This window comes from Ornithodoros turicata, chromosome 10, assembly GCF_037126465.1.
Source record: "Ornithodoros turicata isolate Travis chromosome 10, ASM3712646v1, whole genome shotgun sequence".
NCBI classification, from domain to species: domain Eukaryota; kingdom Metazoa; phylum Arthropoda; class Arachnida; order Ixodida; family Argasidae; genus Ornithodoros; species Ornithodoros turicata.
This window is the reverse complement of record NC_088210.1, coordinates 35923739-35936371: the sequence shown is the minus strand read 5'-3', so window position 1 is coordinate 35936371 and position 12633 is coordinate 35923739. Positions and strand designations below refer to the sequence as shown.

At 43.8% G+C, this 12633-nt stretch overlaps 1 protein-coding gene and 1 non-coding gene across 3 annotated transcripts in view; both read right to left on the bottom strand.

Moving 5' to 3' along the window:
* The window catches only part of LOC135370075 (histone-lysine N-methyltransferase PRDM16-like), a 191300-nt gene that overhangs the window by 9465 nt on the left and 169202 nt on the right, over positions 1–12633 (bottom strand). The gene's annotated exons all lie outside the window — the stretch shown is intronic.
* On the bottom strand, positions 1837–1909 carry Trnaa-ggc (transfer RNA alanine (anticodon GGC)). The gene has a single exon. It is a non-coding gene; the product is annotated as a tRNA-Ala (tRNA).

The window sequence follows — 12633 nt, the reverse complement described above, 5'->3', positions numbered from 1 at the left end:
GTCAAACACCTACCTAAGGAAGCACTAATGAAGGTACACTTTCTTTCGTCATGTGGTATATCAAAACTATTATACCACTGTAACATGGCGGTTTCATCTAATTACACAACGCTAAAGGAACCAAACTATATATCATTTGCATAATTTTTATAAGAAGATAGCATATATGTCATAATTGAGGAGCAGCCAGGCTTTCGAAAAGAGTATGTAACTGCAAGATGACTAATTATCTAAAATTAATTGATTAGGGGAATTGGGGCGAAACCGAGATAGCAGAATGGGACACAGTCCTCGTTGAAAGCCATTCTAGCTTTTCGAAATCCTAAACGACCACTTCAGACCAGCTCTCTATTCTGCACCAGCTGTGTGGTGTCAAAGTCCTTCAATCATTTCTCGGTTTGACAAATTATTTTCTGCATTCTACACTGCCGGCAACACCTTCTCCACCGTGAGGCCCTCTGCCGTCGTCTATTCCAACTTGGTAAGAGCACACGATGGCTACCCTACTGGGTCCTCTGCTCCCCCCCCCCCCCCCGAACACCGTGTCATAGCCTGAATGCCCTGTGAACACTCTTTGCCTGTGCATTAGCTGTTTCCTCTTTATTTCTCTTTATTTATTTTGGAATAGCAATCCGACCTTTGTCTGGCTGACCTTTTTCATTTAGTAAACTTCCATATCCCCCTGAACGACTGCGTGCTGTGAAATATCCATCGCGGAATTCCTTTCTTTCTTTCTTTCTTTATTGAGAATGTGGAACATAGCTTGAAGGGATATGCCAAAAAGCAGCGGATGGCTGCTTGAGCCTATGCAATTTCGCTATGCATTTCATTTATTCACCTTAAATGATGGCTAAATGAACCGAAACCTCACGGGCTCGTCACCTTCGCCGACGGGAGCTTACCTGAGCCGGAAAGCCGGTTGATCTGATCAGAACCTACTCCAATCATCTCGAACGCTCCAAAGCACGTTGCCCTCTGATGTGGAATGAAATGAGCCCCCTGCGTTCCCGGTTTCGGTTCATTTGCAATTCGGTGATAAAAATTCGGTGATCAATATTTCAACGCACGTGCTCATTTCAAGCTGTTTTAAAAATGGAATGCCTTTCAACGAGGCCCATTCTGCTATCCCGCTTTTGCCCAAAATTCCACACATAAAGAATTAATTAATTAACTAAATTCATTAATACATTTTAGGTAATTAGTCGTTCTGTAATTACATACTCTCTTTGAGGGAATGTCCGCCCGGTCGTATAAATCAACCGCAAACAGAAAAAACAACGACATCTATACTGCTCTCATAGCTTTTTTTTATAAACAAATCTGTAAAGGATAGAGAGAAAAAGAAATGACGACGCCCTGTATATTACGTAGCGTGTTACTTTTCGAAAGTGATTTGGGTACTGTAACTTGGTTAGTAGCATTTTTCACACAGTAACTTGCTCTTTTGTGGCTGATGAGTAGACGAATGGTCTAACCCGACCCACAATCCTCTCTCTATGCCTTTAATGATCTGTTGGCGATTATAGTAACAGCGCTGGTTTCAAGCTGCATTCCTTTAAATGGACGGAGGCGTAACATAGATACGTAAAAAATAACCGGGATTTAGAAGAAGAGCTTCCAAGCTCAGAATGCTTACACGATAAGTTTTACTGGAAATAAATTAGGTAGAAAGAGAAATTATTTTGATAATCGACGAATAATCCCAGTGTAGCTGCGATATTCAGTGAATTTTCAGAAAAACCACGGACATAATACAGCGCCATCCCGAGCAATCAGAGCAAGGAAGCAACCTTTACAGCTGATGATGACAATGCGATGAAAGTCACTGAAAAGGTTAGCCAGCTGTAGGACTCGAACCCACATCTTCTGGATTGCCCGTCCAGGGCTCTACCAATTGAGCTAAGCTAGCACGCCTTCTCAGTGACTTCCAGGGTGCGTCATCTGAAGGGACAAACCAGCCACTCTCTCTCACTCATCCTCCTTTCACTCTTACATTTTTGCTCACTCATACACACATTCATACGACGGGATCGACGCAGGCGGCAACTGTTGAACATGAAAGAACTGATGTTCTGAGGCTGGAATAACATAGAAGGGACAAATACATACAAAGTATACAATGTATGTATTTGTCCCTTCTATGTTGTTCCAGCCTCAGAACATCAGTTCTTTCATGACAATGCGAATTTCCACGACGGCCCTCCTAAACAGATAAATTTAGGCATAATGAGGCTTAATTGCCTGGTTGTGCGCGCGAATAGAAATTGTCCATTTGAATTGGATTTTCAAACATAGGTTCCCTTTCATATGTTTATTTTAGATAATATATTTATTAGAGAATGAAGCACAGTTACGTTCTCTATGCCAGTTGAAATAAAAATGCAGTCTCTGCTCTACATGAAGGCGCTGACCACCACTCCCTTCCGCAGTAAAAACGAAAAAGAAAGACGGCGCACCCTTTCTCAAGTATAGCGAAGCCCGCAGGGAATCGGAATGAAGAGGCGTCCATCGGGATCTGGGTCATGGCATGGGAGGGAAGCAAGGTCTCTTCAACCGTTGCTGGGAAAAAGGCCGCTCCCCTCCCCGCCCTTGTTGTGAAACTTCCGATGCCCAGTGATCGTCACCTACCCTGCCTGGTCAACTTTATTTCATTGCCGGTGGAAGAAATCCACAGATGAACGCTATTTATTTCGAGCAGCTATACTCAATTTACTGCAATGAACTCAACTATGAAGAAAGCTGAGGAACGATCAAGATTAAATTCTGGTCCATTTACCTTACGAAGATTTAGGACCTTTTGCAAACTCACTATGTAGTGAAAGCACTTTTTTCTCCAAGGCCATTTTTCCGTGACGCAAAAGAAGGCCAACTGGAACGATTCTTCCTTCCTGCGCAGAAAAGAGCTCGAATGGCTCCACTCACTGAACGGAAGCAGCATACGAGTACAATTACAGGAGGACAAGTACCTCGGTCTGGTACATATGTACCAGACAACGAGGTCGACGAGAAAGGAAAATCATTTTCTGGAAGCTTGGATACTCCCAGAGGTTGGAACCATCTGGGAACAATCATCACTCATTACAGTGATCACACCAATTCATCGGTGTCCGTATTAATCGGCGTGCAACGAAACCTTAACGGGTGTCTTTACTTGCTTCATTAGGGTCCTAGGGGCGACAATTTGGAAAACCCCAGATAAAGGGCTTGGGATAATCGCGTGGGATGTGGCCGTTGTCACGGTAATTGAGCTTTCAACTGTAACGATTCACCGAGTTCATACATATCTAAATTAACTTTTGTAGTATTCCATTGAGATAAGTGGCTTCCTTTATAATTTTCTTATTTCTCCTTTTTCTTTGACTTCCTGAATTTGAATCTTTTCATTCAATGCTTCCACAAACGGCGGACCCCTTTCAATATTTTTGCTACAATGGCATCTAAATACGCCGTACTGCAATTTATTGACTGGAAGGTAAGAAATGGGCCCGTTTCCTACACAACTCGTGCGGCTTGTTACAATACGGATATAGGAATTAGGACTGGAGAGAAATGTTGCTCCTACCACACATGATCGTGTTAGGTGGGGGAAGAACATACCATCTAGGACGCCCGATCGTGACAGCAACACTGCACACAGATGCTATTGTTGAGCAACCAAGGTGTGAAAACCTTGTGTAATATTGAAAAAAAGTGTCCTAACATTCATGGCCGTTATTCGAGGAATCCGATTTTTCATCCCCTTATTATATATACGGAGGTTGAATTTCTGTCGGTAATTTAATCTAGCTGTCGTCTTTGTGGAAAGAACCACTTCTAGGTCAAGCGTCTTTTCCCTGTGAGCATTCAGCTTTGCTCTGAATACGCTACTCGATTGTTGGCTTTCACATGATAGACCGGTAAAGTTAGCGGAGTTGAGCAAAACTCTTTTTCCTCCTTCCTTTACTTTCGAGACACCAAGGTGTAAACACTTTACTACAAAAGGCTCAGTTCAACTTTTTCTTTCTAGGTGCATGTGTGGCAGTAAGTACCAAATCCAAAGCTGGGGACGATACACTGACACTGCTGTAAACAATGCGCTGGATGGACTTTTCCGATGTATTCGTCAATGTGTGCTCACGTGGATTGCACCTATAATGTGTGCAGCTAACATTTGCCAGATATTGTCTAAAATGCGCCATTACTTGGAAGGGCTAGTATGCATGATGTAAAACCCCGAGGCTATAGGGAACACGAAGGGACAGGCACAAACACGGGGGCTAGTATGTTGACACAATTACTTCAAGATATCTTGGCATTGCAAGGCAGTACAGTGGTGGGTTAGTTGTGCAGCGGTCTATATTTGAACCTCCGAAATAAGTGTAGCGGGCACGCAGATAAATTTTTCGCGCAACATAATTTCAGGACGCAACTGGCGCGGAACAAAACGAGACAAAACCCTATCGAAAAGCGGTGAAAACGCACTTGACTCGTTCGAAGAAGAGTTTTCCTTGGGAAGGAACTATCTTTTTCCGCAGGGTGGGGACCTTCCTTTGTGTCGGAAAGAACAAGATTGCTCGAGGATGTAGGGCGGCTTCTACAGAGGTCATTTGTAAGCTACGAGGATATATCGGCCTCACATGGTTAATACAGGGAAAATCAATGTTGACGACTAAAACAACTGACGTTTTAGAAGTAGAAAAGTATCGAGGGCAAATACCAGCGTGTGAGAAATAAATAGTTTCGAGCATCCATGAGAGTCAGCCAATCTAACCCGTGAGTGACTAAGGAAGGTCCGTCCACCCATGTCCGTATATATTTTCAACAACAACAAGTATACATTGATTGAATTCTCACTGGCCAGTATGTTCCCACACAACGGATTCGTAATAGGAGATGCGAGACACGTGCCGATCAGATGATTTGCATCTTCGTCCCTGAGAGAGCGTACCTTCAAGTTTTATCTCTTTTGACGTCGTCGCCTAGTTGTAGAACACGTTCAACGTAATTCTGTTCACAAGTTGGAAGCTTTATCCTACGTAGTAGGTGGCATAAAAATTCAGGCTGAGGGACTCATCTTAAACATGCGGTAAGCGTATTACTGACACCGAAAACCATTTCTGATGAGGAGGACGACGCAAACAACAAGTGTCCACCGCATGAGGTTTTTCCGGCTTTCTCGCATAACACATGATTCCTACGAAGGAGGTTTCCCTCGATGATTTGCTCCTTTTGTTCCGTATAATGTCAAGAAAACATTGCGCGTGACAGCGGGCCATTCAAGCCACTCGAAAAGTGTTCTTCAGAGAGGCAACAGCAAGTTCGTCTAAGGGATTGTACAGACTCATCTAACCTTGATGACCTTCTGCATAGTAAATGAGAAAGAACCGTGAGTAATGTTTTGAGGGTCAACGTCCAGTTGAAATAATTCCTTTTTGGGACGGCTATGAAGGGTGAAATAAATGACCTACCTGTATCACAACACAAACAATTGACAGACATCCCAGGGATGATGAAGAAGCAAGTTATCCATTAGGTGATACGCATGTGAGGTGCTGAGGATCAAGTGTGACAGCGGGGACGGGCAGCGACCAACTTTTCCCGCCGAGAAGAAAGTGAGAGTGAGAACCTTTCTCCGACCTGCTTTCGGCCCTTTCTCTCTCAACGCCCCCGAACACCTGGACTTATCAAAGAAAGCGGTTCGTCGACTCCTCATGAATGGTAGCTCCGTAACGTATTAGTGTATTACAGCTTCATTTCGATTAAGCAATTGTTTCGCCCTTATTGATATTAGGTATTTCAGTTTCATACATTGTTATTTTCTGCTGTTCTTTCGCAGTCACAACTTTTATCCAGTCCAGTCCTCTAACCCTCTGCGACACTGCGCTCGATCTCGCTAATACATATATTATTCTTACCAAGTTTGTCCGGACACCTCGCCTTAAAAGTACTGCCGGTCACGAAGGCTCGCAGAGAAAATCCTATCTTACAAAGAGCTTTCGCGAAAGACAATGCACACACGGAAGCCCGTCTTGAATCCCGAGGGCGGCCACCGAGTGGCTCGTGACCTTAACCGCCCGCTACCTGGCTTCCGACTTCTTGGGAACAATGACGCTGTCTATCGAACCATCTCATACGTGTCCGAAAATTAGGAAATCCCGTTTCCTCTGGGACGGGGGGGTTGACCCCGGCCACTTAAGTTTTTGCGAAATAAGTAAATCCCACTTAAAAGTATGCTCGTATAAATTATACATTGTAGCTCAGTTATTTACCCTGGTTTCGTCCTTATACTTGTACATCATATTCTAAACGTTTACTGATGAGGAGTTTGTGATCTTTATTCGACACACGTATGTATATATATACGACGACCAACTACATATATGCGATGAGTGAGGAGATCTGCTGGACTCACACTGCATCGTGAGCATCTATGTAGCGCTTAATATGGCGACACTACACCGCAGTCAAGACTACCGCGATCATTTCGTTTTTGGGATTTACTCGTCGGTGTGACCAGTCCGATATGGAATTACAAGCCACGAAAAACGATACGTCCAACTGCACGAACGTTGTACACTAAGCCCCCGCCCTACACACATGAGTGACACCCGATTTTTAATGTGGGTCCGTCAGACTTCTCTTTGTGCTCCCCATTAGCTGTCGTCGGTTCCCCTACCGTTCAAGATCGAATTCAAGATCGAGCGCAGGAGGTATTGATGGTGATGGCTCGTGTGCTGAAGATGCGGTGATCGCTACAATCTAAAACAATTTCTGAGGTATTTGGCATAATAGTCGCGAATTTAATTGTGTTCCATATCTCTGAAGTTAGGCTAACCATGTGTGACTTACCCAATGTGGCCCCAATTTGAATTATCCGATGCCTACGGACGAGTTTATGCTGGTCAATGGCATTTTTCCCAGTTTCCATGGTCAGCCCGGCCGACTTCACCGCACGCTCCTATATAGCCAACCGTTATCCCAAATGTCTACACTGATGTGTTGAAAAATTGAGGCCTTTTTATGACACGTATGATAAATGTCACAAAAAGGTTTTCACAAATCAGGGTTAATCATATGATTCTGTCTTAAGAACGTGTTTCCACCTGACTTCCTCTATGTACTTTAATTAGAGTGTAGCCCAAGGTGTAGACATCGTTAGAGACAGACAACAGTAAATGCCTCAAAGATATCATTCCCCTACAATGTAAAAGTCCGGCGATAGTGCACTCTCTAAGCTCAGCACACATGTCTCGCCGGAAACTCCTTTGAGTCAATCAACCCCACCAAGATCAACTTTAATCGGCTACACCTAAGATAATAAATTATCGAAGAGGATGCCGTGGGTGTTGTCCGCCCATCGGACGATGCGGAGGTTCACCATTTATTTGTGGGAAAACCTCGATACGCTCACGCACGCGATTCATTCAAAATCTCGATACATCACTTGGATACGAGTTTTCTCTCCCAGGCGGAAATATCGTTAAAGAAAGCGAGGGAGGGATTGAAAAAGGACCGTCTGCTGGCATGGCCGGGCAGACTTCATTTCTGTCACAGAACTGGTTGGTGTATTGTAAGAACATAGTAGACTGTTTCGTGCGTGCTCATCTTTCCTCTGCAGATTCAACTTGATGTGGTGTCCGCGGATCCCTATTGGTCGCTTATGAGAAGAAGATAGTTTCGCTAAAGTTCCATTACAAGTGGTGCGTGTTAAGGACCTCGAGAATCTCTGGGATTCGTCCCGACACGATGGCATGCTCAAACTGTGTTGGCAGCATGGTGCTATACGAGACTGCGGGTGAACGACATTCACCCTTCGACATTGGCATCGGTCCCTGGCATTTATAAGGTCTCCTGTACTGGCCTCATAAGGGTCATCCCACTTGTATTTCGTATTAATATAAAATAATTCCTCGTTCACCGTAACTAAATGGATTTGTTGATTATTGCATGAGAGGATCGGTTGGTTTTCCGGGAGACATGCCCGCGCAGAAATGCAGATCGGATTAAAACTCTCTCAACTACTGAACATGAGAGAACTGATGTTCTGAGGCTAGAACAACATAGAAAGGACAAACACATACAAGACACACTCTCAACTATTGACAATCCAAAAGCCGTTAGTAAGATACTTTGTGCAAATAAAGATTACGGCTTTTATATAATAGTCGCATGAAAAATTACGTCTAATGTCATTCCAGTCATCGAAGCCACACTTCCTTTTCTGATGACATTAAACACTGCCGTCGATGATCACCGAATGTTATGCTTGCTTAAAAATTAAAACCAGTTACACAACAGGTACCGAAATGTAAAAATGTTGATTTCCATGTGGATGAATTGTTTCAATAACGTGGTCAATTCGCCATCTGTGACGTCTGTGAAAGTGCATTGGTCTTGGCCGGGCCATACGTATTTGTTTTTGTAATGAAAATGTAACCAGCCTCCAGAGAATTGTGCAAAATAACTGTGTCTGTTATTTTGCGCATTCGTTTGTCGATGAATATGACAGCACGAGTGTTTGTAAAAAGATACATGTGTCGGCTGTGAAGCCATCTTGTGTCGAATGTGGCAATCTAAAACTGCTCAGGTAACTGAAAGGATGGCGGCTAGCTGGTGGATATACAGAAAACCTTACGCTTGAAGACACGTAAAGGACGACTCTACGCACACAATGAGAGCGAGAGTAGGTATTTCATGGGCGAATTAGTAGTGGGGAATGGCATTAAGGCAAAACGATCCGTTTAAGCATTTAAACCGAGTTGGACAGTGAGTTTCTCAGAGGTTAGTGATCAATCACACACTGAAGATGATATGAACGCCGTCAGCGGGTTTTATGGGAATTGTTGTCGTTGGCCTATTGAATATATTAAAAATATATTCCGTGTTAGCGCCACGAAGCAACTGTGGCTATGAGCGGCGTGGACAGATGGAGAGAGGACAGCAAGAAGGAGTGGGGGCCGACATTCGTCTTGGGAAAAGCCAGGGAAAACCTGAGACAGCACAGCCGGTGGTATTCGAACCCACCACCCGGTCTTCAGCGCGTGAATCGGAGTTGCTCCCCGACGGCCTCTTAACCCGCTCGGCCATGCCGCTGGTAACAAACAAAATAAGCGTGTTTGTTACGAAATGGATACAAACAATATCTTTGAAACGCAAGCAGAAAATGTTTAATGGGCGTCGATATAGTTATTGCCACGGAAGTGGACAAACGACGGGTGTATGCTGACATGGTGTAAAAATGAAAGAACATGGACATGGAGCAGTCGTTGTGTTCCATTTGTCCGCTTCCTGTCATATTTACAAACTGAGCGTTACGCGTTTTGCTTATGCGTGAACGTACGTTAATGATTTTAAATTATCTGGTAAATTTATTCTTTCACATAGGGAGCGCGCCGAACAATTCCAAGAACACCTAATAACATGGATGTTCCACTACAAAGGTGGGTGCACGGACGGCGACGCCCCACTTATTATTTGCGATACAGAAAATTACAAAATATGAAGGCTATCAACTTGTAAACTAGAACACTGTCCGGCTTACCCGAGAGCCCGAGTCCGGCACGGAGGCATTACCCGTCCGGGTAATGCCTTCCTTAGGCGGGCCGGGCTCGGATTTGATATCGTGGGCCTGTGCTACGCCACTATTAATTAGCTACGGCCAACTTTTATAGTAGTTAACGATTTATAAGATACGATATATACGATATATACCATAAGTACTGTACTCTGTAGTTAACGAGCTCGTACCGAAGAATGCGGCCCGTTCTAAACAATCCAAGACCAAGAAATATGTCACGAGAAAGTGACGTTGAAATAAAAGAGAGACATTCCTCTAAACATTGCACACAACGTCTTTACTTGGGCTTACTTCCTAAAAATTGACAAAATTAATAGTCCGATCACTGTCGGTCTCCATAGGCCCACATTCCGACGATCATTCCGACGGGAGTGCGGCTGACCTACTCTGTGTATCGCAATGACCTTCTGAAGATGGACACTCCCTGTTTTGATCATCAAGGACATATTTTCGTATGGATGTTCGCGGAAGTCCACTATAAGACGTTACGGGACTTGTTATTGAAGGCGCTCGTGATTCATAAGCCATATTATGCGAACCAAAGGGGAGCCATTCCTCGACGAATAATGATTGACTGATAAATAAGTCATCTTTTTCTATATGTTTACTGAATAGCTGTGCTGTTGGACAGAAATTGCGCCATAATGGGCCGAAAAAGTCAGAACAAGAAATATGCGGACTTTTTCTATGTAAAAGCACCACCTTCAACGTCTAATATGAAATTTATGCTACAGGTTTGCCTTTAATATGACTCGCCGTCACGCCATTGCTTCGCACAAAGCAAGGAATTCCTCCACGTGCGTCTATTTACTGACCTGTCTTTGAAAATTACCGTCCCACCGTGGGTTCACGAATGCATTCGAAGGTGGACAAGAATAAAATATATGCACGCGGACCTATGCGCAACGAACGCGAGGTACAGAAACTTTTACATTGGCGGTTAGGAATGAGGTTGCTTGGTTTGGCTCAACTCTCTTTTTAGGTTTCCGAGACTAGGAGGTGACCCGGGTGCTGTGCTGTCTGGGTGTTTTCCGTGGGCTTTCCTCAGACGGGGCTTCAAGACAAATGTCGGCACAGTTCCCTGTCAAGTTGTCCCAGGACGCGCGACGTTGCCCGCCTGACCGTATCGCCGTCATCTGTACAGATTGCGGTAAACTTTCTCTCAACACACAAGAAGAGAGAATCAGCGTAAACAAATGTTCCTTCCGGCGGAACGTCAGGAATGAATATCCATTAAATGAACGAATATACGATTTTCAGCAACTTGAAACGCCGTGCATGTCCATTTCTTGGAGGAAGGGGTTTCCGATGGCTCCGAGTAGCTTTAAAAAAGACCACTTTTAATTATTGCTATTGTTTTGGAGAAACTCGAGCATGAGGGAAACGGCTCGTTGAGCTTGGATCGCGGAAAAGAATGGAAACAAAACGCTTCCGGGTTCGAGGAAAAGAAAGGACATTATGAACGCATCACTTGGGTACTCGAAAGCATCTAGGGGGAGCGCTGGGGTAGGATGGCGGCCCTAGATACTCACTGTTTTTGTACCAAAGACGACGATGTAGATGAACGACATCGCTTGCAGCAATTACGTCAAAAATAAGCCTTCCGACAGCAAGGACTCCGTAAGAGATGGAAATTGAAATAATGGAGCTCGCTTCTGCTAATTCTCGCTGGAAAACACAACGTCCCACGAATACTTTCAATGCATTCAACCGATTGCTAAGACGAGGTTTTCCTTCTTTGAAAGCACAATATATAGAGACTTGTCCAATATACCCGATTTCTTCCAATATTTATAAGTCGATCTTATCAGGCGGGTACTCTCTAAAGCGACTCTCTTATAGAGAAAATGTCGAGCGGAAGAGCAATAACTGCAGAATGTTTTTCGCACTGGCAATAGTCATCAGCGTCGGTCCGCGCTGACACACTTCTCGAGGAAGGTCTCGCTTTCCGCTCGGACGGCGTCCTTAGCGTACCACACGCTCGAGAACCTGGTACCGGCAGCTCTAAAAAGCTAGCTCACTGAATGATATGGGAGACGTGTTTTTCACCACGGAAGGTTTGTTTTGTGCATGCATTTGTGTTCTGTGAGTCGTGAAATGGAAATATAGTAAAAAATCATGTGGGGTATGTTTGCCATAGTGGCGACCACAAAGTTTGACAGTGTTCTGACAGAAATTTACTGACTTTGAAAGGCACGTCTTCCTATATCAATTCTTTGCCAGTAAATTTCTGTCGTCTATGGTGGTTGTCGAATTGCTACAAACATGTTCTACAGACCTCAACAGAAAAAGTCTATCTAAAATAAGGAATAAAGAAGGGCGTTGTTTTTCAGTCTGCTTGGGCGCTCGGTAATCTTCCTTTCAATGACACTGGCATATTGAAAACTCTTCCATCACATGCAATCTTGCTGCTCCACGTGAACCGGCACAATATTCCTTGTTACTCGAATTCTCTCTTATAACCGACCCTGTTGAAAACGAGGTTCTAAATATTAGTAACGTAGGCAGACAACAAAACAAGGGATGTATGAAAACAGAAAATCATCTAGATGGAGACTACTTAATGGAAACAAATCTCTAAAAAGTTTCGTGACGGGTTTCGTTTTCAATAAACTCACCCATGCCCTGTGCCATCATTATAGTTTGATATTTTATGCACGCGCTAAGGTTTCAGGATACATATTGACTCTAAAAGTATCCTAATGGTGTATTATATGGTACAGTCGGAACCTCACAATATAAATAAGTCGCGGTACTAATTTAATAAACACCCGTGGATTTTATGTAGCAGTAGACAACCTATAAGGAAAGGGTACTTTGAGAAAAGCATCATATATATAGGAGACGCAAAGAAAACAAATTTGACGCAAGTCTGGTGTGTCTTCGAAGCTACTATATGTGATGCATGTCTATTTACCCATAGAACGCAGAAGAATAATGACATGAAACACTTGATCTTGATCTGTTGTTCTTAGTAGCCCCAACGAAAGCAACAAAATGGCACTTTTCATGGACTAAGCGACTCAAAAGCGTCACTATGATCTATTGGAGGTCGTGCAGCTGTCCTCTGGTGAGGT